We start from the raw sequence: 27,441 nt of genomic DNA on the forward strand, positions 1-27,441 counted from the left end.
CGAAATTGTTGACATGGCGAACTCGCCAACACAGGACAACAGTATGATGAATAATGGAGTGGAAAACAATTTAATAAGTCGGGAAAATAGTCCGGAACCATTTCAAAATTTTTCTCAATCAGGAAATTCACAGAATACGAGATTAACGATAGAAGAGTCTGAAATAGTATCGAACACAGATAGCTTTACAGCTATGACGAAGGAAACTGGTTTTGCGGGAAATGTTAGGGGCGAAAGGAGTTTCGAATCAGTTACTATGGAGCAGTTGATGAGTGCTATATTAAAAATGGAAACACGGTTTGGATCTGAATTAAAAACACAGAGGGGAACAATGGAATCACTGGGATCACAAATAGGAACAATTAAAACAGAGATGGGAACTTTACGATCTGAGTTAAAAACTGATATGGGAACAATGGAAACACGGTTTGGATCTGAATTAAAAACACAGATGGGAACAATGGAAACACGGTTAGACTCACGAATAGGGACATGTTTCAAAAACATGAAAGATGAATTAAAGAAAGAAATCAGAGAAGAAGTACAACCGATTTTGAATGCTCACAATAATAGATTAATTGCAGTAGAGATTAGACAAAGGGAACAGGATAGAGAACAGGAGGAAAGAGATCGCGTGATAGTACAAAAATTTTCAGAGTTAAATTTACAACGTGCACATGATAAGGAAGAAATATTTGAGAGAATCGAGGAATCCATACCAAATGACAGAATAAATAATCTAACACAACAATATGAACAGTTAACTACCAAATGTGTCAATACTGAAACCCGAGTCGCGATACTTACGGAAGACGTAAGTAAACAGAAAGAAAAAATAGGTGACTTATCGGAAAGAGTTGAGGAGATTTCAGATAAATTGACAAGTCTTAGTTTAAATGGGGATAGAGATTCAGATGATACAGCTCCATTACCATTTGCAGAAACCGAAGAGTACCAGAACATAAGTAAGCATGTTGAAAATCAGGGAAAATTTAATGAACGCGTTAAAAGGGAAGTTGAGGCATTACGAAAGCAAGTCAAACAAATTGAAGGCGAAATCGTAGGAAAGGACAGCAAAAGAAATTTGGAATCACAGTTAGCGGAGGGGTTTGAAGAAAATAATTTGTTTCATTTACGGGATGCAACAAGGGAGCGCCAGGCGCGCGAACTTGACAATAATCAACATTGGGACTGGGACAGACGCGGTAGGTCTTTGTCGCCACGAGGCGAAAACTTTGACTATAAACACTTTTTGACTGTTCGGAAATTTAAGATCTTCCGCAATTCTAAGAATGACATACATCCATGTGCATGGTTAGATCAATTTATGTATGCACTCCCACCAAATTGGCCACTAAGTCACAAACTGGAATTTATGTGTGGATATTTAGAAAACGAACCGGCGACGCGGATGCGCGCACTCATTAGAGATTGTAATAATCTGAATGATTTTTATCATGCATTTCTATCGGCATATTGGTCCGAAAACACGCAAGACAGAGTCAAACACAGTCTTATTATGCAGCGTTATTTCAAACAGTCTGAGTTCCGCACGCCAGCGGAATATTTTGAAGACATGATTCGAAAGAATCAGTTCCTTTCCAACCCTTATAGCCCGACTGAATTAATTCGCATTTGTTTAACTAAGCTGCCACAATCCATAAGACAAATTGCTTTAGCCGGAAGATGTAAAGACGACATTGAGACTTTTAAGACTTTGTTACAAGAACTTGAGTATGACAACGACGACGGGACTTCCTGTAACTTTTTCAGTAACAGTAATTACGATAGATTTTCAGAGAAAAGGGATAGTGATCGGAACGGGCGTTATATGGGTAATTTTGAGAATGACAGACGTAACAGACAGGACAATAGATACCAGCCTTATGACAATAACAGACGTTCTAACAGAAATTACACAGACAATTATAATAACGGTAATTCTTACCGGAATGATCAATCATACGGAAACAGTAATCGGTATCATCAAGACAGAAATTATCCATACAATAATAGAAATTCTTACTACAGAAATGACAAGGGTAGTAGATACAACAATAATTACAGAAGTGACAGTCGAAATTATACAAGAAGTAGTTATGCAGACAGACAGGAAAACAGAAATTTTAACAGACACAACCAAGAATTTGCATCTAACAGACAGGAAGGACCTAATTGGCATCCTCCGCGTGACAGAAATTCAGAGAGACAAGTGGAAATAGTAGAAATTGATCCGCGAAATGTCGGGAATAATCAAAGACGTGACGCAAACAATCGACAATGACTAGCAGCTTCAGCTTCTGGCAGCAATATAGACGGGTCAGAAAGTAATGACACTACAACTTTACACTACGTACGCCTGGAAGATATGAGAGACATTTTGCTAGGCGAAAAGGAGAATAATGTAGACGCATTTTTACATCCTGTTATTGAACTATGTGTGGGTAAGAATAAGTTCACTGCAGTTCTAGATTCTGGGAGCCCATTGAACGTCATTAGTGAATCAGTTTTTCGTATATCTGAAAGAACTATTGCCCGTCCTGTGTTACCTATTTCTAAAACTACAATTCGAGGAGCGATTTCTGGAAAAGGTGTGGAAGTTAAACAACAGACCAACCTAAATTTCATTTGTCAAGGATACGAATTGTCTGCTAATTTTATTATTGTTCCATTACTCAGTACACAGATTATATTAGGTATGGAGTTTCTTAACACACATAAGGCAATTTTGAACTTTAAAGAAGGAAGTGTGAATTTGACTGTTGCCGGAATGCCGAAATGTCTGAAATTTTTCGAGTGTTTAGCAAGATCTGAATCAGATACAAAATGTTTAAGGTTTCTTACTTCTGATGTTTTCGTTGAGCATTATGACGACAGTGTGTTTATTCATGACAATGACAATAGATACAGAGACGCGATGGAGGATATAATTAGTAGCGAAGAATTAATTAATGAAAAGGTTAAAAAAGCTGAAGTGCCAGATGACGTTGCAAGAGAAGAGCTGCACCATATTTGGTCTTCACATGCTACAGTGTTTAGTCATCACACAGGAACTATACAAGGCTTACAATATTTATTTAAAGTAAAAGAACACACACCATTTCGCGGGAAAACGTACGCTATTCCTTTGGCTTACAGAGACAAGGTTAAGAATGAACTTCAATACATGTTAGATCAGGGCATTATTGAGCCAGCAGTCAGCCCTTATACCAGCCCATTACACGTTGTTCTTAAAAAGGATGGGTCAATTCGTTTGGTTCTGGATTCCAGACAGATAAATAATATTATTATTCCTGAAACTGACCGTCCACAAAATTTAGATGAACTTCTTCAACATTTCCATGGAATTAAAGTTTTATCCACGATTGATATGCGCGCAAGTTTTTGGCAAATAGAACTCCACCCTGATTGTAGAAAATATACTGCCTTTTTAGCCTTTGGTAACTGTTACCAGTTTCGGAAATTACCGTTTGGACTTACTGTATCTTCAGCAGCATTCATTCGTAGCTTAAATGAAATTTTACCTGTTTATCTTCGTGACAATATTACTTCATATGTTGACGATATTCTTATTGCTAAACGTTCTTGGAGTGAGCATAACAAAATTTTGGATTCATTGTTACGTATTTTTGCAAGAGTTGGCATTACAGTGAACTTGGAAAAATCTGAATTTGGTCGTTCTCAGGTGAAATTTCTCGGTCACATTATTTCTACAGACGGTATTCTTCCTGATCCAGAGAAACAAGACGCAATTCGTAATTATGCTGTTCCTACTACAAAACGTGATGTCCGTAGTTTCCTTGGTGTCTGTAATTTTCTTAGACGCTTTGTTAGATTGGATGATTTGGCCACACCTCGTTTACACATTTCAGTTATGCACATTTTGGTCCCAGAAAATGCTTTCATAAATTACGAGAAAATTGTTACTTCAGTAATATGGAAAAACGTATTCGTTCTGTTCTTGCCAAATGCAAATTATGTCAAAAGGCTAAGCCGCCAACAATTTCTCACAGAGCACCGTTGTTTCCTATCATTCCAGCGAAATTAAAGGAGATGGCTGCAGTTGATTTGTTCGGTCCAGTGGTTCGATCTACTAATGGTTTTGCGTACATTTTTGTAGCAGTGGAATTGACATCAAAATATGTGTGTTTTACACCGTTACGCAAAGCAACAGCTCGTTCAGTATCTAATGCTTTCATCAAACATTTTCTTAAAGAAGTTGGTCATGTTGATAAGGTTATATCAGATAATGGGTCACAGTTTCGCTCTAAAATTTGGCTTCGTACTCTACGGCGTCGTAAGATTAAACCAATTTTTATTTCACTTTTTCACCCTCAATCTAATGCTTCAGAGAGATGGATGAAGGAAATCAATAAATTGTGCCGTCTTTATTGTCATCAGAATCACAGAACTTGGGATCAGTATCTTCATATTTTTCAAAACATTCTGAATGAACTTCCTAATGACTCAACTTCTTTACCGCCTCTATTGATATTAAAAAACAAAGCACCGACAAATCGCATTTCTAAAATCGTTCCTTTTCCGCCTTCACGGAAACTGCGGCATTCTGAAGTTGTCAACCTGGCTCTACGAAATATTGCGTCTGCGGCTGCAAGAAGAGAGAAATCAGCTAAACGTCCTGGTCGTTTAAAAATTTTGTCAGTTGGTCAAAAGGTATTAATTAAATCTCATCGTTTGTCTCACAAAGGAAAAGGCTTGTGTCGCAAATTTTTTCTGCTTTATAACGGTCCATATAGAATTCGCAAAATTATTCATGATAACACTGTTGAAGTAGAAACTCTTAAATCTCGGCGCTCTAAGGGAATACATCATATATCGAACGTAAAAATTTTTGTGGAATGACATACTTTTGAGAAACCAACAGTTATACGTAAACAGGTGGAGAATGCAAGGATACCGCGCCGTGTTCCGGCGGCGGCACGTACTCAAAGCAACAGTCAGTCTGCGCGCCGCACAAGGCTGTCGTTGACCGCAAACAATCACTTTCTACGTCACGCGCCTACAGCTGATCGAGCGCTCAGTGCGAATGCACTGACAGACGTAAACAAATACACAGTCTAATTTCTCCGACTAAATTCTGTATAAAGCTATGGTGACTTTATAAATTATGTTATTAACGTTCAGTATTTTTCAGGATACGGTTGTGTAAAATATTTAAGACCTTTAGGTAAATTCTGTGCGTGTCCGACGTTAAGACGACTTGCTATTGAGAAAATTTCAGGAAGAATGAACATTTCGAAGAAGAAAGTAATAAACAAAAAAGGTAACGATTAATTGAGTTTATTTTTCAGGTAACATATTTCCACTTAGGTACGTACTTTAGACGTAATTTGCTGCTTGCGATTACGTGACTCATACTTTGTGCTAAATTTCATGTTCTATGAATTTACTTGTGAAGCGACGTACTTACGCACATTAACTGATTTTGACGATGATTGATTAATGAACAGGCTTGTTATTTGTATATATTATGCATCGCTTGGCTGCACTGCTTTTTCACTGATGTCATATTTTTCTATTATGTGCCTGCTGTGCTTATTTATTTAAATTATAATTGTCACCTGATTAATTGTGCTGACTGTAGTTAGGTATGTAGGTTACACTTTGTGATTTATCTGCTTGCGCCTTCATGTTTACTTATTAAGATTACATATGAACATTTATTTGCTTATGCTGAATGATGCTAATGACTTGTTTATTACGTAAGATATATGTTTGCTGCTGAGCGTATGGTTTGCATATTTACACATTTCTGTTTTGTTGTCATAACTATTCTTTAATTTGCTATGTATAGAAATGCTGATATGAGGTGTACGTACATGGAGTTTAGGCCACACTATAGTATTAATTATAGATTGTTCGCTTGACGGAGACTCGTTATAGGGATTGTGCTGCATCCACTTGTTAGCATTCTGTTCTCTACTGGTATATTTACTCGCTATTGCATGTTTTGCTTACGCTCAGTGCCTTATATTTTTAAGATAAGAAAATGAACTGCTATAATTCTACGAACGACATTGGTACAAGAAACTTCATAGAAGTCACATGAGCTGGAGGTTTTATGGAAGCTGTATAAATTTATGCTAATAGGAAGGAAGCTAATGACGTGACATACCAACACTAGGTTTAGACCATTGACAGTTATTACACTGCATTCTTCGTGAGCAATTGAAATAGGAAGTGACACTTGACACGAGAAATACTCCACATGTTTGCTTCTGTTTGCCATAATTTTTGAAGTGGTGTACACACTGAAATATCACCATCATTAACACTTCGTAATCGTACTTACTTACTGAAAGTTATTCAAACTAAAGTCTGTTAGAGGTCATGTATGCATTTCTTTTATTTAACGATGGACAAGGAACCAAAATGTATCTTATAATTTATAATGAGTAGAAGATTTGGGTCAGATGGATTATACAGAGGTTGTGTGTGGACACTGTGTCTTCGGATTGTATGGGATGCTGAACTGAAGTTGCACTAGGATTTTGTCTGTACTTGTTCGAGGAGACTGACTAGAGGAAAGAGTTGTTATGGAAGTGAAATGATATTGGTGCTGAGGTTTATATGTATCGACGTATTATTGAGGTATTGAGATTATGTGAAGTTGATGATTATTGGAGTTTCGTGGACAAGAGGTAAGGTAAATGAGGTATTATTGAAGTATTGAGATTATGTAATGCTGATGTTTATTGGAGTTTTGGTGGATAAGAGGTAAAGTAAGTGAGGAGCATATTTTTTTTGTTGGTCCATAATGAACAAGGAGGATGAAGATGGCAGACTAGAACACTCAAGTAGAAGGAAGATTGTCTACACACACACACTTTGTTAAATCACTAAGCAGTATATACTTTTTTTTTGGAGAGAGGAAGCAATTGCATATCTTGGGTCACTGACAGTTGTTCAGCAACCGTACATTTTGATCTGGCTTGGCAAACATTGGTCTTGACATGATGACTATGACGTTGACTAACCATTATTGACTGTTATACATTGCTGCCACTACTACTTGATACACATGATGAACATAAAATTTTGACAGAATTGCATTTACACAGTTAACACTATTCAATTACACAGTAGCACTAATGTGGATGAAAGATGAGTGAGTGTGTTTTGTGTGTTTTCTTTTTATAATCCCAGAGAAGTGATCCCAACCTATCTCCTAAATATTATTTTACTTGTTTATTGTGGCTTGCACTGACACCCATAAATATTATAGGTTTACTGGTATTTGTGTATTGTAATAGTTAATAGGACAATTATCTGATATCATTTGTGTGTTTGTTATGATTTGTATGTTTAGTGTAAAAGCATTGTATGTGTATTCAAACTATTGTTCATGCCTGAACTGTATGATTAGTGATGGTGCTGCACTTTTCAACATGATGTGTGACATTTAGAAATGTTTAATTTCTGATGAACAGTGTGATCAGTGATAGTGAATTTTATGGAACTGCTTCTGCTGAGAAATGTGACTTGTTGATGTGTGTACCTGCTCAACATTGCTGGGTACCACTGATGGACTGCTTCTACTGAAATGATGTTGCTTCTTGCTGTCTGCACCGGGTCAACATTACTGGGTGCCACTGATGGACTGCTTCTACTGAAAAGATGTCACCTGTTGCTGTGTGCACCTGCTCAACATTGCTGGTGCCACTAATGGAACTGCTTATACTGAAATGGTGTTACTTGTGGGTGTCCGCACCTGTTCAACATTGCTGGTGCCACTGATGGACTGCTTCTACTGAAAAGATGTCACCTGTTGATGTCTGCACCTGCTCAACATTGCTGGTGCCACTAATGGAACTGCTTATACTGAAATGGTGTTACTTGTTGGTGTCTGCACCTGCTCAACATTGCTGGGTGCCACTGATGGACTGCTTCTACTGAAAAGATGTCACCTGTTGATGTCGGCACCTGCTCAACATTGCTGGGTGCCACTGATGGACTGCTTCTACTGAAAAGATGTCACCTGTTGCTGTGTGCACCTGCTCAACATTGCTGGTGCCACTAATGGAACTGCTTATACTGAAATGGTGTTACTTGTTGGTGTCTGCACCTATTCAACATTACTGGGTGCCACTGATGGACTGTTTCTACTAAAAAAAATGTCACTTGTTGGTTTTTGCACCTGTTGACCATTGCTGGGTGCTACTGCTGGAACTGTCAACTTCTTATTCTTGAGCTATGGAAAGCGTTTATGTGAATATTTGTATAAACTGATTTTTTTGTGTATTACTGTTTGTGAAAAGTTATGTGACTCTTACCTGCACATATTCGTCATTGCTGATGCTATTGATTGAACTGTTTAACCACATAATACTTGTGTAAACTGTTATGTAAAGTCACATGTATGAAGGAATTTGTATTGCTTACTGTATTTTATATATTAGGTTATTGAAAGGTCAGTGCAAAGCCAAAATTTTATCTAGTTATATGATATTTACGCATTAATATTATCTTTTATTTTTGTCTGTATTTTTTTGACGAATTTGGTGGTATTTTCACCACCAATGCTGGCAAAAATACCATCAAATTCTAGCCGTGGAGGAAGGGCATATGAAAGGTGGCTACACTGAGCCACAGCGCCAGAGATCGCTAGAGAGCATTGTTCCGCCGCCTCCACTGGCAGTGATTATTGAGAACTCGTAGTGGGCAGTGCTTGGGGAGAGCTCGTGGTAGTCAGTGCTGAGATGTCGTAGTGAGGAGTGTTTGTTGAGATGAGCTAGTAGGCAGTGCTTGCTGAGATGTGATACTGAAAAGTTCTTGTTGAGATGTGATAGTAGCGAGTCGGTGTGGAGAGATTGTAATGTCTAGAGTGCTTTTCATCAATATAAATTAAGGTAACAAACTACTTTTCTTTTCTTTCTCATTATTTCAATGTCCTGAATAATGCGTCATTACAGGTTCAGTCAACAAAGCATCTGGCTTGTGTTCTTGTATTAGAGTGTAATTCGTGTTTTCTTGAGTAATTATGGTATTTCTATTTTCTTTAATTCATTCAGTATAAATGATATTTAAAATTTCTTGTGTTGTTGAAGAAGAACCGTGCCAGATGCGTACGTTGAGTCATACTTCCACACACAGAACAGTTACACTTGTGCTTTGGTTTCGTAGGTTTTATAGTTGCTGGGGACTTAATTAATTAATTGTGTTAATGAAAATTTCCATTTCATTCTTTGTTGTTGTTCTATGCAGTCAGATTGCGTAATAATACTAGTCAGGGCCAACCGTTACGAGACTTCGTAAACGGACAGACAGCTACTTATTTGCATTCTATTTTAATTAAGCCCCCATGCACTGTAATGCGGATATGTGACCGTTGGATGCAGGAGGGTACGACGGACCGACGTGGTCGATCGCATTCACCTCGGTGCACCACTGCACGTGCTGATAGGCAAATTGTGCGCATGGCAGTGACGGATCGCTCAGTGACATCCCGAACCATAGCACAGCACATTGCGTCTGTAACGCATCATCCAGTGTCTGCGCGTACCATTCGACGCCGTTTACAGCAGAGTGGTCTGTCCGCAAGACGTCCATTGCTTCGTCTACCATTGACGCAGAACCACAGACGTCTCCGTCGCCAATGGTGTGATGACAGACGTATGTGGACGGCAGAATGGAATGACGTTGTCTTTACTGACGAGGCACGCTTCTGTCTGCAGCACCACGATGGTCGGATTCGAGTGTGGAGACACCGTGGAGAGAGGATACTGGACAGCTGCATTATGCACCGCCACACTGGTCTTGCACCGGGTATTATGGTATGGGGCGGTATTGGATATTACTCTCGCACGCCTCTAGTACGCATTGCCGGTACTTTAAATAGCCGGCGCTACATATCCGAGGTGCTGGAGCCAGTTGTCCTTCCGTACCTTCAGGGCTCGGCTACAGCCATATTTCAACAGGATAATGCGCGACCCCACGTGGCACGCATTGTCCAAAGGTTCTTCGCCAATAACCAGATCGAATTGCTTCCCTGGCCGGCTCGCTCTCCGGATCTTTCGCCGATAGAAAACATGTGGTCCATGGTTGCTCAACGAGTGACCCAGATTACATCCCCAGCTGCCACACCAGATGATCTTTGGCAACGTGTGGAAGCTGCTTGGGCTGCTGTACCCCAGGAACACATCCAACGTCTGTTTGACTCAATGCCGAGACGTGTGGCAGCGGTGATCTCCAACAACGGCGGCTACTCTGGCTACTGATTCTGGCAGGAACCACATGTCACAGACGTCTGTAAACGTAATCATTTGATACTTGGTCAACATGTTATCTACAAAATAAATCTTGTTGTGCTACCTCTTGTCTTTCTTGGTGTTGCATTTACGGTGGCCAGCAGTGTATTTGCATCTATCTTAGAATGAAAACATGGGTATTTAAAGGAAAATCAGTCAGAAAATGTAACTAGCAACGGGAGGTGGGGTGCTTTTGCCATTGTTTTTTAACAAATTCTAACATCACACGTTAATCACAAACGGACGTGTTCCCTCGTAGCAGTAGTTTATTTGGTGCACTGTGGTAACTGCTCACTCTCGTTCTTCGAGAGGGTATTTGTGAAAAAAAAAAATCATCCAAAATCACAGCAAATTACAGTGGGAGGTGGTGTACTCACAAAAAATGCCGAATACTTTGCTGTTAATTATGTTAACTAAGATACAAAACGTGAAGGTGGCAGTTTTGGACAATTAATTATGATAATATTGGCTTCAATTTTTAAGTGGGGTAACACCATGCCGCACATAATTCGCCTAGAAACGTGGATGGACTAACATTTTCCATCAATTCGTGGAGTGTGGGCCACACACGAACCTTACCAACCAACAGCTCTTACCAACTGAAATTGAGCTCATCTGACCAAACCACAGTTTTCCAGTCGTCTAGGTTCAAAAGAAATGGTTCAAATGGCTCTGAGCACTATGGAACTTAAAATCTGAGATCATCAGTCCCCTAGAACTTAGAAGTACTTAAACCTAACTAACCTAAGGACATCACACACATCCATGCCCGAGGCAGGATTCGAACCTGCGACCGTAGCAGTCGCGGTTCCAGACTGAAGGGCCTAGAACCGCTCGGCCACAGCGGCCGGCTCTAGGTTCAACCGATATGGTCACCAGCCCGGAAGAGACGCTCCAGGCCCTGTCGTACTGTTAGCAAAGGCACTCGTGTAGGTCTTCCTCTGCCATAGCCCATTAACTCCAAATTTCACCTCACTGTCATAACGGATACATTCACTGTACGACCAATATTGATTTCTGCGGTTATTTCAGGCAGTGCTTCTGGTCTGTTAGCGCTGACAAGTCTACACCAATGCCACTGCTGTTGTCAGAGGTGAGAGATAATGCCTGAAATTTAGTGTTCTCGGCACGCTCTTAACACTGTGATTCTGGAATATTGAATTCCCTAACGATTTCCGAAATGGAATGAACCACGCACGCGTCTAGCTCCAAATACCATTCCGCGTTCAAAGTCAGTTAATTCCATCGTGCGGCTATAATCTCGTCGGAAACGGTTTCACATGAATCTCCTGAGCAGAAATGACATTTCCGCCAGTGGACTGCCCTTTTATTCCTTGTGTACGCGATACCACCGCCACCTGTATATGTGTATATCGCTATCCCAGGACTTTTGTCATCTCATTGTGTACTTTCCGTACCGAGTCCTGCGCCATCGGCGTCTCTAGCCCGTATACAGTCTCGCTGTGAACAGTGATCATAATGTTTTGACTCATTGCCGTGTATTTTTTGTATACAAGCAGAGTTTGATCTCACTGACGCTCCGTATTCCCCTTGTGAGAACCACACTAAATCAACAGAAGTGCTAGGAGACCAAGTGTGTGCTGTGTGTGATCCTCTCAGTTTTGGAGTAACATCGTTCCTGGTACTGACTTTCAAATTCAAGCCTTGGCAGTGGACCTCGAAGGCCAGACTGTGGTCTCATTTCACGGCCAGATATTTGGGTTGCGGTGAACTTGTTAGCTGTATCTGTTGAGGCGTGATGACAGAAAACAAAGGGCCTGTGGTTTCAGTCGGTACAGACATCGCCTGGGTGATGTTCAGAGGTGTCTTTCGGCAGCCTCTGTGTGTGATGCTGAGCGGGCAGATCTTTCCTACGTGTCTCAAAGCAGGTGTTCAAGGACGTCATCAGAAACAACTCGGTGTTTTCACAGGTTTGGATCGGTGTCCTACGTAGCAGTCGGTTTGGCGGATGATGAACTTTCTTTTGTAATCGAAGTCTGAAAATTAGCTTACCTTTTCTTACAAGTCCGCCTTCTACGAATACAACGTATTCTTCTTTCTCTCTTTTTTCACGTAGACCCGTTTTTGCACATGTGAACAATTTTCTGTGACTCCTACATTATTTCTGCTAAAAATATACACAATTTGAAATTGTTGCTGGAAACTAGAAGTGAAACTGATTCGTACGTAGCTTTGGTTCTGTTACAGAATATCGCAGTGATATATGTACCCGAAAGAGACGAAAACATAGTGGAAAGGCACCATAAAGACTTGCACAATCGGAAGTTAAAGATGTACGAAACATTTGAAGAAAGTCGTATTTAACAACCACCAAGAGCTGTTGATAATATAAACCTTTATTTACCATCGGTTTCATTCAACCGATTTTCATCATATAACCTGTTGTTATTTACATCAGCCTGTAAGGTATGTTTCCCGCCGGCACGTCAAAAAATAAAATAAACAACCATCCTGCATCACTGAAACTACCGTCAGTAGGAAAATGGTTTTAAACGAGTCAAAAATAATTAAAGGCCTTATTATAGTCAAATAATGTTAGTAATATCTATATTCGCGTTCACGTTCAGTCCTGCTGTGTTGAATGGACCCTACATACTCTCTAATAATGCGTTTTATGACGTCACAGTAAGTACATAAGCTCACAGGCTGATGTAAACAATTTTATATAAAAGTGCGCGTCATTTATGACGGTGGCCGAATTTAGGTTCGTTCTGCGCATCTGACGTCACAAAACACAGTCGACCAATGAACAGAGAACGACGTTGCCGTAGCTCGACTGCAGTGCAGAGCACGGACGAGTGTCTTCAGTTTTAGAAACGTTCAGTCATAAGCAATGTCTTGATAGCCGTCTTTCTTTTATAGAAAGATTGGAAAAAGCATTCTTTATACCAATTGCTTCATATTCTATTAATTAATTGCACCAAACAAGCAATAAGCTTCCTAATTCAGGCGATAGCAAGGAAAGGTGTTTGTATCATTCCCACTAACCGCTTTTTCGCAATAAAGAACAGCGGTAATTGTTATTTCCTATTGTACTTCCACGAAACGTAAGTAATTCATAGTCATACCAACAGTGTTTGTCAGTATTTTGCGTGACAGTTTAAAGTCCTCTGGGAGAGGCACTAAATGACGAGCTGCGTTAGTGTAATGGTGAAAGTGTATGGCTGTTCAGCAAAAAGTTCTGAGTTCAAACCTTGTTTGGTGCTTAATATTTTCTTTATTTAAAAACAATATCGAAGTGTCACACTTCATGAATTTTATTCGTTTGAATGTAATTTTTTGAAATTTCTAGTGGCAACTAAAATCGACCATACGGAAAGCATACGCTATGGACTTTTACCTCTGCAAACTCTTCAAAATTTCGTGCAGTGGTTTACTACATCTAATGCTGCACAATAACTGCGTTGGATATCGAAACAAAATTAAGTCATTTATGGGGGGAAGGTATCAGTCAAGAAGATGTGTAAAAATCATATTTTTGGGTCAAATAGTTTTTGTGAAATCGAATGATAAAGTTTGTCAAAGCAGTCGAAACACCATGTGTCTGCACAGGCGAGCAGTGCAATGATGACAAAATCGCGCATATCGTGGAATGCGGGGAGCACGTCTCTGTAGCAGCGAAAGGGTTAATGCGGCCGTGGTGGCTTTACTTCATAAACTGCGCGCTCCCCCCTAAACGTTAAGTTTGCGAACTACACTCCTGGAAATGGAAAAAAGAACACATTGACACCGGTGTGTCATACCCACCATACTTGCTCCGGACACTGTGAGAGGGCTGTACAAGCAATGATCACACGCACGGCACAGCGGACACACCAGGAACCGCGGTGTTGGCCGTCGAATGGCGCTAGCTGCGCAGCATTTGTGCACCGCCGCCGTCAGTGTCAGCCAGTTTGCCGTGGCATACGGAGCTCCATCGCAGTCTTTAACACTGGTAGCATACCGCGACAGCGTGGACGTGAACCGTATGTGGAGTTGACGGACTTTGAGCGAGGGCGTATAGTGGGCATGCGGGAGGCCGGGTGGACGTACCGCCGAATTGCTCAACACGTGGGGCGTGGGGTCTCCACAGTACATCGATGTTGTCGCCAGTGGTCGGCGGAAGGTGCACGTGCCCGTCGACCTGGGACCGGACCGCAGCGACGCACGGATGCACGCCAAGACCGTAGCATCCTACGCAGTGCCGTAGGGGACCGCACCGCCACTTCCCAGAAAATTAGGGACACTGTTGCTCCTGGGGTATCGGCGAGGACCATTCGCAACCGTCTCCATGAAGCTGGGCTACGGTCCCGCACACCGTTAGGCCGTCTTCCGCTCACGCCCCAACATCGTGCAGCCCGCCTCCAGTGGTGTCGCGACAGGCGTGAATGGAGGGACGAATGGAGACGTGTCGTCTTCAGCGATGAGAGTCGCTTCTGCCTTGGTGCCAATGATGGTCGTATGCGTGTTTGGCGCCGTGCAGGTGAGCGCCACAATCAGGACTGCATACGACCGAGGCACACAGGGCCAACACCCGGCATCATGGTGTGGGGAGCGATCTCCTACACTGGCCGTACACCACTGGTGATCGTCGAGGGGACACTGAATAGTGCACGGTACATCCAAACCGTCATCGAACCCATCGTTCTACCATTCCTAGACCGGCAAGGGAACTTGCTGTTCCAACAGGACAATGCACGTCCCCATGTATCCCGTGCCACCCAACGTGCTCTAGAAGGTGTAAGTCAACTACCCTGGCCAGCAAGATCTCCGGATCTGTCCCCCATTGAGCATGTTTGGGACTGGATGAAGCGTCGTCTCACGCGGTCTGCACGTCCAGCACGAACGCTGGTCCAACTGAGGCGCCAGGTGGAAATGGCATGGCAAGCCGTTCCACAGGACTACATCCAGCATCTCTACGATCGTCTCCATGGGAGAATAGCAGCCTGCATTGCAGCGAAAGGTGGATATACACTGTACTAGTGCCGACATTGTGCATGCTCTGTTGCCTGTGTCTATGTGCATGTGGTTCTGTCAGTGTGATCATGTGATGTATCTGACCTAAGGAATGTGTCAATAAAGTTTCCCCTTCCTGGGACAATGAATTCAGGGTGTTCTTATTTCAATTTCCAGGAGTGTATACTATGGCGCTGCTTCTCTTGGCGCGTACAACTGGCAACGCAGCAATCTCCCGCGTCTGGGCGGGCATGCGCGAACCGCCAAGGTAAAAGAACTATAGCTGACGATGATCAATTGTCTGAAACTGGTAATGAATGATGGTTTATTTCATTAGCAGCTCTCGGTCGTTATTAGTTACGGTTTTCTTCAAATACAATCACGGAAAAAATTCGCAACACCAAGAAGAAGTTGTGCGACATAAAGCAAAGTTGGTAGGCGTTTTTCTACATATGAAGACGATGTCTGTTCAGATTTTGCGCCAGTTGCATAACAGTGGCGCTAGTATTGCCACTTTGCAGTAAATGCTGTAGCGGTCGTCAGTGTTAGTTAACTTTGAGATTCGGTGTAGTGAGTTGATGTTGGTCAGGGATGTCTTTAAGGCGACAAACACGCCATTATCAACACCTCACTGACTTTGGACGAGGTCATGTAGTGGGTGTTGGATAAGCTGGATATTCCTTCTGCGATAGTGCAGGAAGACTTGGCAGGAATGTAGCCACTGTACACGATTGCTGGCAGTGGTGATCACGAGAATGAACGGTCGCAAGAAGACCGCTCCCAACGGGCCATGTAGCTCAACCAGAAGGGAAGACCGTGGTGCTCGGCGCCTGGCTTCAGCGCATCGCACTGCATCTGCAGCAGCACTTTGAGCAGCGGTTGGTACCACGGTGACACAACCAACTGTTACAAATCGGTTACCTCAAGGTCAGCTCCGAGCCAGACGCCCTGTAGCGTGCCTTCCACCGATCCCAAATCGCCGCCATTTGCGACTTCAGTGTTGTCAAGGGAGAAGTCGTTGGACGGCGAAGTGGAGATCTATTGTGTTTTCTGATGAAAACTAGCACTGCCTCGGTGCCAGCGGTGGCCGTGTGTTGGTTAGGAGCACGACAGTCGAGGGCCTGCAACCAACCTGTCTGCGTGCTAGACACACTGGACCCACACCTGGAGTTGTGGTTTGGGGTGCGATTTCGTATGACAGCAGGCGCACCCTTGTGATTATCTCACTTACCCTGACTACAAATTTTTACGTCATTCTGGTGATTTGGCCTGCCATTCATGAACAGCGTTCCAGGGGGTGTTTTTCACCAGGACAAAGCTCGCCCACATACCGCTGTTGTAAGTCAACATGCTCTACAGAGTGTCAACACGTGTCCTTGGCCTGCCTGGACAGCAGATCTGTCTGCACTCAAATGCACATGGGACGTCTTCGGACGGCAATTCCAGCGCCCGCGACAACCAGCATTAACCGTCCCTGTACTGACCGACCAAGTGAAACAGGCGTGGAACTCCATCCCACAAACTGACATCAGCCGCCTGACAACACAATTCATGTGTGCATTTAGTATTACGGTTGTTACACAACTGCCGCGAGGGATTAGCCGAGCGGTCTAAGGCGCTGTAGTCGTGGACTGTGCAGCTGGTCCCGGCGGAGGTTCGAGTCCTCCCTCGGGCATGGGTGTGTGTGTGTGTTTGTCCTTAGGATAATTTAGGTTAAGTAGTGTGTAAGCTTAGGGACTGATGACCTTAGCAGTTAAGTCCCATAAGATTTCACACACATTTGAACTTTTTTTTTTTGTTACACACCTTTTTAATGTACCAGCATTTAGCATTTGCAATGGGTTATCTCGCACTTACATGAACCTGTGATCTTGCAGCTTTAGTCATTTAAATATGTTTGAAAGGTGTCAGGCAAACCCAACACCTTCCATGAAAACCCTGACATGATAGCAAATCTGGCAGTATGTCACAGAGCTCCGAATAAATCGTGACATTAAATTAACCAAAGTAATACGAGTAACGAGTGAGCAAATGGAATACCACAGACTAACACAAGAATGCCTAAATGCATGTCATACCTTCCCACCATGAAACAGACGCAGTTCCGAGGGGAGAAACGAGAACAGAAGCCAAAAGCAGAGTCATGTAGGCTAGGAGGCCCTACGATAAGGGACGTACACCCACGTATCCAGCCGACCGCCAAGACCATCCCCCAGCCCATGTTAAAAGCTACAGCCCTCCAGAAGAACAGTATAGATCTTAAAATAACACTAAATTGGCCACACCAGCTGCAAGTTTCAGCGTGAGACTATACGCGTCTCCGTTACGTTGCAAACGTTAAAAACATTGCCCCACCACGAAAAGTAGAACGTTTCTGGTTGGGTAGACAGAATTTTTGTAGGCGGAGCTTAAGGTTAACATTGAGACCCTGATTGGTCAGTTGTAAACACAGCCAGATACTTTTTCTTAAACCAGCTTCGGTAAATTGTAGTAAGGAGAGGTTAGAGAAGAGTTGCTTCCGAGACGGCGAGGTGTGTGGAGCTGCGCCGCCCGCCGCCCCCTGACGCTGCCTAACCAACGACAAGGTAATGAATGCATGCGATGCCGCATAAGAGCGCATAAGGCTTCACTCAGAACTGCAGAAGTCTCATCTGTTACACCCCCTTTTTACATAATACTAGTGTCGATCGTCAATTAAACTTCGTGGTATTCACATTTGCTATTAGAAGTTAAAAATCTGAAACGCGATGATTTTTCTGTTATATAATTATTGAGAAGCCACATCAGACACTGTAATTTACGACAAGTTAAATAAGTAATTGAAGATAATTGAGGGTCAGTGTAGACCATTTTTGATAGTTTTCTCTTTTATGAAATTTAATTTAAACCTAGATTATAGATGTGATATGGCATAGGTCATCCTTCGATCCATTGTAGAACTTGGAAACCCATTCAGGGAATATTCGTTCACATTTTTGCTGAACGCAGTTGGTTTTTATCATCCTGTATTAAAATATTTCCTCTTATCAATAGTGCAATTTATAAGCAATGTTTTGTGAGTAGAATAAAATTTCCAATGGTAAACTTAACTGCTTTTTCGACGTTATTTTACCAGCTAACTAAAAATAGGAAAGCCTTGAACCCCTTCCACTAAATTTAGTTAGTATTAAGATACTTTTACAGGGAGTGCAGTGGAGCTGTCGCTGAAATCATTAAGTATTCAATTATATCATCGCTAGTCTTACTGAACTCTTCTGAACTCTACATGTCATGTGTGGTCTGGCGTCTCCTTGCCAGCAACAGGTCCCAGGTTCAAACTAGTCAATTCCCTAAAAAAACACGCTCAGAGCGTCGTTGCGCGAAAGTGTTAGGGAGACACGACTTAGAACAGACAGACACCACGCAGAATGTTAGATGTTACCTAGACAAATGTATTCCCGAAATTTCTTTACTCTACGTGATTTATTTTCTGGTGTTGCAATTGTTTTCCCGTCACTGTATTCAACTTATTTCTTGTTCCTTGCTTTATACGGTGTCATCTCTGGATCGGCATGTTAATCTGGATTTGCCAGGCGGTAGCGGACGCCCTACCTTTCGCCACCCCTTTCCATTCCGGGATGGATTTGTGCTCCACATGTGCTTGCATCTAGTGCTATTCTATGTGAAAGTGTGCAAACGTTTCCAGATGTTTGCGAATAGTGTAACTGGGGCGGGACGTGAGTACCAGTCCGGCGTTGATCCAGTCAAATGTGGAAAAACGCCTAAAAATCATATCCAGGCTGGCAGCTGGTACGCACACTGGTCCTCGCCGTTAATCCACTGGGTAGGTGCGATCTGGGGCCAGCACAGCGCCCCGTATGCCTCAGGCGGCGTGCCAACCGTCGCGGCTATCCCATTTTTTAAAAATTTTGTTTAGTATTGTTCGTAGCATTTGGTTGGGCCAGACGTCACACGTCAATGATTCTCCTTGATCATTGATTCCTTTACCCAGTTTTTTTTTTATTACTGAAGGCAATCAGCCCTCTGACCGAACTCGCTGAGCTACCGTGCCGGCTCCGAGCTGGTTGGCTTAGAGGAACCACCTTCACTATATACTGTTACAGTTGTTATTATTATTTGCATATGGACCCTATTGGATCATGAAGAACTTTAAGATTCGTTTTGCTGACCTTCCATATGACTCTCGTTCTTTCTCCTCGGGCTGATTTTCATCCTTCGTTTTCTTTTTAACTTCCCTGCCTGGCTCTACAACCCAACAGTTTACCTTTTGACTGGTCCATTTTAACTTGTTGGATTCATAGTATTTTCTTTAAGTTTCTTAATCTTGACATAATTTTGTGTGCAAGCCTCATTTTTTTCTTCGTCTTGTAATGTCCACTGCCAGGTTCCATCATTTTTCTGTAGCGTTACAGGATAGTGATCCGAGTCGACATTTTATGAAAGTAGCACATTTACACTATGTAATTTTCCAAAAAACTCTAGTCCTGTTCCTGAAAATAAATTCAGCTTCGTGGCCTGTATAACGATAAGTATCTGCCAATATTATATTATGGTTGATTCGTGTCCCAGGTGTATAGACAACAGAAGGTCTCTTCTAATAGGACAATAACAGTGCAACTATACTGTACCAGCCTCATCCATTTTTATGCCGGCCACTCCCGCCAAAGATTCGAGTCCTCCCTCGGTCATGGGTGTGTGTGTTGTTCTTAGCATAAGTTAGTTTAAGTAGTGTGTAAGTCTAGGGTCCGATGACCTCAGCAGTATGATCCCTTAGGAGTTCACACACATTACATCACTACATTTTTATGCAAGACTCAGTTTTAGCAGTTTGCTGATGACAAAAATGTAATGATTCGATTATAGTTGGTTGTAAATACATAACGTGTTTTTTTTACATTAGACAGAAAATTATGTAGAATTACTGTTTTACGGACTGGTGCAATCCTAATAGCTTCATACATAAAAACAGCTGGTCATTACATGCGCTTTCACTAAAACTGGACTGTTTTACGCGAGTTTAGAAACCGGTGCAATATATCCAAATGATTCTGAACAAACTTGTTAATATAAAGCATGTTTCTTAGCCGAGGCGTGTCGTGTAAAGCCATTATTGTATAGATTAATCTGATCTTAGGGTCTGTGTTAAAAGAAAGGACCTCTGGTAAAATAGTTACTTTTTGCAGCCATATTTTAGTAATGGATGTTTGCTTTAGACTTTCATAATTTTTTACAGAACTAGAACTATGCTGGAAAATGTGACCTGGTTTTTAGTCTAGTATGTGTTTATAGAACATTACCGCACAAACTGATGTAACCTTGGCGGTTTTTTATTTTATAAACAAAACTAACAAAGTTGTATTCATTATTAGCTGGACTGCTTTATGGACAGCGTATGTATACACCAAGCGGTTGGATTGCGCGTGTAAAAGTATAGTGCATGTACGCTTCAGTGTACCAGTTGGCATCAGACTAATACAATAGTCTTATCTACGCTGTAGTGTGGATATTTTAAGGCTTGACGATCAATGCCTTGTTTACTAGTCGCATTCATTGTCCACAACCAAAGACAAAGATAGTGTAAATTGTGCATCTCTGACGAAGATATGATCGATCATCCTAAATTCTGATCAATATCGCTGCACTCGTCTGAGCACGAAGATAAGCTGATTCTTTCTTTAGTTTATTATATGACTATGTTGGAACAGAATGCTGAACATTGCAATGGACTGTCAATTTGTGCACTGAAAAATCTGTAACAAATTTATGCATGCATAAGTGACACGTAATTCTGTTAAAATTGTGTACATTCTGTTCGTGTAGATTGTCTAAGTTTGTACGTGTGTGTACTGTGTTTTCAGTGTCTTCACGCATATTGTATTTTTAGCATGTACATCCTGCAACTGAAAATAATGATGTACACCCTTTAACCTGATGTATATACAATAGTTCACGTTAATATTTTAACAAGTACCGTTTCTTAGACACAAATTATGGAGTGTCAGTCTCTGTGGTGCGCAACATGATCAAATTTATTTCCCGTACAATTTTGTTAATATATATGGTCGCTTGACTGAGGCTCTTTGTTCGTAATTATATGCTCATTACAACTGCCTCTGGTGTTTTTCTGATGCTATTCTTTTTATTAATAATTTCTAATTGCATGAAAATAAGGTGACAGAGAAAAGAGGAATGCCTTGTTGTTAAATATAAAAATTATGTGTATTATTCGTGTATTATTGCGCGTAAGGAGCACGGAGATAAGATACGAGAAATTAGGGCTCATACGGAGGCACATAGACAGTCGTTTTTCCCTCGCTCTATTTGCTAGTAGAACAGGAAGGGGATTGTCTAGTAGTGGTACAGGGTACACTCCGATACCGTTCTGTGGCTTGCGGAGTGCGTATGCAGTTTTATATGTAGTTTCAATAATACTGTTCAATGCCTAGAAAGATAAAAGTATTTTGTTTTCTACTTGACGTTTCGCACTTTGACCAAATTTTAAGTTACCAGGGGACCTGTGCGATAATTTCGCACTTTTATACTTTTTAAATAATGACAATATTTGGAATAAGAGTAGTCGTTGTGATATGGGTAGTTGTGGGCATGAAGAGAAAAGTCTATCAAAATGAATCGAACGACAGGAAACAATAATCTTGAATTTATGATACATCCTTGCATATATATATTGTGTAAAATTGTAATTTCTAACTTTCGACCATAATATTTACATTTATTTGTTGTTGAAGAGAAGTTTAATCAGAAATATGAATATAAAATAGAAAGAAGTACATAAAACGCAAAACGTATAGTTTAGAACATAGTGTTCGCTTCTTACCTGGTATTACCACCAAGGCCACAACAACATCTACCTGTACTTCGCGATTTTAATTGCACTTCGTACATTATGTAAGCACTTACGCCGTAGCAGCAATAGGTAAATCACAATTCAAGGTGACAATAACAAACACGTTTGTCGTTTCGGAAAGCATATTCGTTTAGAGAATTCAACCTGTACAAGGAGGGGAGATAATTATTCCAGTGTTCACGGCTATTACCTATAACAATGCCGTATGCAAATTATGCAGTAAAAACTACCTTAAAACAAATAAAGTGATTTTTGTAAGAAGATAATATGAAAACGGAGTCACTTATTCGTGATTTATGTTAAACTTTTCGAGAAATAATAAATATTAGCTCAAAATCGTATGCAATGTCCGATGCCAGTTAAAAATCATTTCTAACGATATGCGATTCATCCTTGTACGATTAATACGTGTTGAGATAAAGGGATGTTGACTTGAGAAATAATATATATGATTGAGAATATTCGCACTTTTATAAGATTAGTAATTAAAAGTAGAAAGATATTTTTACTGAATATTATGATTCCATATTTGATAATCAACATTTTCATTTAACAATAAGTATGGGGTTCAGATAAAAGGAAAAAATGTCTGCTTGCTAGAACCGAACCAACGACTTGGCGACTGAAAAACACTTAGTTGCCGGCGGCTCTGTTAAACGGGCGAAATATTTTCCTCTTAACAGCGCTTGAATATCTTCAAGTGCGATTTTTTTAGACGTAGGCCTCTGTACCACTGTTTTAGGGAACTGATGTCCGGGCATAGACCTCCAAACCCTATAAATGTAACCAAAATCGAAGCGGGTCGCTGCTTTTGTTCGACCAAAAAATGGTTCAAATGGCTCTGAGCACTATGGGACTTAACTTCTGAGGTCATCAGTCCCCTAGAACTCAGAACTACTTAAACCAACTAACCTAAGGACATCACACAAATCCATGCCCGAAGCAGGATTCGAACCTGTGACAGTAGCGTTCGCGTGGTTCCGGACTGAAGCGCCTAGAACCGCTCGGCTACAGCGGCCGGCCATTGTTAGACCACTGGGGTACGACACAAGTACGTATGTGGGTATTCTTCAGTAAAGCGATGTCCTCTCGTGGCGCTATATCTATTCCAGACGCAGCCCGATTCGTTAGTTAAAGTCGCCTTGAAAAGGAGTACGAAATCTGAGTACGGGATGGTATCTTGCTCCTGACTTCCCACGGTAATCACTTCTTTCGGAAACTTCTCAGCCATTTTTCCCGCGAAGGTTCCGATGGCCTTTTACTCATGCAAAAGAACTTTGTCTTTCTTTTTCTCTCGTGCAAGTACTCCGTATGTTGGATTGTCATGTAAAAGATCAAGTCACTACGCCATTGTTTGAGGTAGTATTCCAGTACTTGTAATGCCAAGAACGGGTCCGGCAGTAGCTACACTGGAAAAAAAAAAAAAAAAAAAAAGACTGCTCCACCTGCGTAATATCGCGTAGGACCCCCGAGAGCACGCAGAAGTGCCGCCAACACGACGTGGCATGGACTCATGTCTGAAGTAGAGCTGGAGGGAACTGACGCCATGAACCCCGCACGGCAGTTCATAAATCCCTAAGAGTACGAGCCGGTAGAGATCTCTTCTGAACAGCACGTTACAAGGCGTCAAAGATATGCTCAATAATGTTCATGCCTGGGGAGTCTGGTTACCAGCGGAAGTGTTTAAACTCAGAAGTGTGTTCATAGAGCCACTCTGCAGCAATTCTGGACGTGTGGTTTGTCGCATTGTCCTGCTGGAATTTCCCAAGTCCGTCGGAACACACAATGGACACGAATCGATGCACGTGATCAGACAGGATGCTTACGTACGTGTCACCTGTCAGAGTCGTATCTAGACGTATCAGGGGTCCCATATCAATCCATCTGCACACGCCCCACAGCATTACAGAGCCTCAACCGGCTTGAACAGTCCCCTGCTGACATTCAGGGTCCATAGATTCATGAAGTTGTCTCCGTATCTGTACACGTCCATCCACTCGATACAATTTGAAACGAGACTCGTCCGACCAGGAAACATGTTCCCAGTCATCAGCAGTCCAATGTCTGTGTTGACGCGCTCATGTGAGGCGTAAGTCTTTGTGCCGTGCAGTCATCAAGGGTGCACGAGTGGGCCTTCGGCTCCGAAAGCCCGTATCAGTGATGTGTCGTTGAATAGTTCCCACGCTGCCACTTGTTGATGACCCATTACTGAAATCGGCAGCAATTTGTGGAAGGGTTGCGCTTCTGTCACGATGAACGATTCCCTTCAGTCGTCGTTGGTCCAGTTCTTGCAGGATCTTTTTTCGGTCGCAGCGATGTCGTATATTTGATGTTTTACTGGATTCCTGAAATTCACGGTAAACTCCTGAAACGGTCGTACGGGTAAATTCCCACTTCATCGCTACCTCGGAGATGCTTTGTCCCACCGCTCGAGCGCAGACTACAAAATGGCTCTGAGCACTATGCGACTCAACTTCTGAGGTCATCAGTCGCCTAGAACTTGGAACTAATTAAACCTAACTAACCTAAGGACATCACACACATCCATGCCCGAGGCATGGATGTGACCGTAGCGGTCACGCGGTTCCAGACTGAAGCGCCTAGAACCGCACGGCCACATGGCCGGCGCGCCGACTACAGCACCACGTTCAAGCTCACGCCATTGTAGCAGCAGTAACCGGTCTAACAGCTGTGCCAGACACTTGTTGTCTTACATAGGCGTTGCATACCGCAGCGCCGTATTCTGCATGTTTGGTTACGCATGCCTATACTAGTTTCTTTGGCGCTTCTGTGTGTATTAGTCTTGGTACCAGCGTTTTTGGGAAATAACTATGCAATAAAGAGACACATAACCCAGATGGTCAATCAAACTATCGTCCCCTAACAGTTGACAGACTTATTCTGGAACCATAACGGAGGGTAAGGGAAAGAGAAGGACGTGAACGTATGTAGAGCTGCATGTGATTTGGTAGTAAGAGTTGCGTTACGCGACACTTGGCATTATGTTCTACCGAGGCTAGCCTCTGTGACGTATTTTACGAGCTACCAAGAGTCAATAAAAGAGCAGAGCACGGAGCGCTCTCCATGGTGGAGCCTCGGTCTCTTTTGGGGCCACGGAGGTAAAATGAATGGCGAGCAACGGCCGCCATTAACGATCGCACGAAAGCGCAACTCTGAGAACGTGGAAATGTGTGCATAATTCTAAGAGATCAGAGGAAAAGCTTAAGAATATACAGAAAACTATGAGATATGGACTCTTCGGCTGGGTAAAGGCAATGCGGTTTTCGGGAACGCTATCCTGTTGCCGTAGGAAGGAAACACATCGTGCCTCTATTTTTACCAAATAGTTCAGAAGAACATGCAATAATAAAACTTAAACCACATTATTCGTTTCTGATTGCTTCGTAGCTTTCTGCAAATTAAAAAGAAATGTATGACGATGAAAGTAATAATTAGGACTTTGTTGTGACAACTATTTCGTACCATTCGGCCGTGAACGTAAATAAATGTGACATTTTGCGCGTAAATAGGAGAAATGATCTATCACCGTTCGATTACGCTATTGGTGGTAAATCACTGGGAACGGTATCTACCGTATGAAATTTTGTCTGCAGCAAAGTGTGCGCTGATTAGAAACTTTCTGGCAGATTAAAACTGTGCATCGGACCAAGACCTTTGCTTTCGCTGACAAGTACTCTACCAATTGAGCTACCTTCCAGATTTCATTGAGGTTTTCCTGCGGAACTGCCAAGACTAGCACTCACGAAGAAATAAGCGCTAGTCTTGGAAGTTTCGCAGGAGAGCTTCTGTAAAATTTGGAAGTCAGGAGACGAGGTACTGGCGGAAATAAAGCTGTGAGGACAGGTGAGTCAGTAGAGCATTTGCCTGCGAAAGGCAAAGGTTCCGAGTTCGAGTCCCGGGAGCTTAAGTATCTACTGTAAAAAAAAAAAAAAAAAAAAAAAAAAAAAAAAACCTGGGAATAAGAGTCCGGAGCGAGCTGAGATGGAATGACTACATAAAACCAACAGTAGAAAAAGCAAGTGCCAGACTGAGATTTGAAGAATTTTAAGGAAATGTTATTCATCCACAAAATGCAGCACTGCATTGATACCAATGGTCATCACTTCGAACACCTTCTGTAAATGGACGTTCATGCCACCTTTTTGACCTTCGTTGACCTTCAAAGACCTTACTGTTAGACATAATTGGATTCGTCTCGATAGCCACTATCAGAAAATAAGTACCAAACTATAGCATCCCATTTAAAAAACAACGTTGACCTTCATATCTCTGAAGCGACCCACCCAGCAACAAAAAACCAACGTCATGATAGGTTTTCTTACAAAACATATTGACCACATGTTGGTCTACTTCATTTCACATAATATATTTGTTCTCAACATAAATAAACGATGTACCTCACATGCTGGACTGTTTCTCAACAACGAAAAACAATGTATAAAAACTGTATGTACACAGTATTTACAAAAAGTAATTTAGAAATTATACAGGGTGAGTCACCTAACGTTACCGCTGGATATATTTCGTAAACCACATCAAATACTGACGAACCGATTCCACAGACCGAACGTGAGGAGAGGGGATAGTGTAATTGTTTAATACAAACCATACAAAAATGCACGGAAGTATGTTTTTTAACACAAACCTACGTTTTTTTAAATGGAACCACGTTAGTTTTGTTAGCACATCTGAACATATAAACAAATACGTAATCAGTGCCATTTGTTGCATTGTAAAATGTTAATTACATCCGGAGATATTGTAACCTAATTTGACGCTTGAGTACCACTCCTCCGCTGTTCGATCGTGTGTATCGGAGAGCACTGCAACATACATCGCGTTTCTATAGAATGATCTGCCAACGTTGCTCGAAAATGTCCCACTGGAAACGCGTCGACGTAGGTGGTATCAGCATGATGGTGCACCTGCACATTCCGCTATTAACACTAGGCTGACCCTTGACAGGATGTTCGACGGGCGTTTCATAGGACGTGGAGGACGCATAAATTGGCCAGCCCGTTCTCCTGATCTTACACCTCTGGACTTCTTTCTGTGGGGTACGTTAAAGGAGAATGTGTACCGTGATGTGCCTACAACCCCAGAGGATATGAAACAACGTATTGTGGCAGCCTTCGGCGACATTACACCAGATGTACTGCGGCGTGTACGACATTCATTACGCCAGAGATTGCAATTGTGTGCAGCAAATGATGGCCACCACATTGAACATCTATTGGCCTGACATGTCGGGACACACTCTATTCCACTCCGTAATTGAAAACGGAAACCACGTGTGTACGTGTACCTCACCCCTCATGGTAATGTACATGT

This window comes from Schistocerca nitens, chromosome 8 (assembly GCF_023898315.1).
Source record: "Schistocerca nitens isolate TAMUIC-IGC-003100 chromosome 8, iqSchNite1.1, whole genome shotgun sequence".
In the NCBI taxonomy this organism is placed as follows: Eukaryota; Metazoa; Arthropoda; class Insecta; order Orthoptera; family Acrididae; genus Schistocerca; species Schistocerca nitens.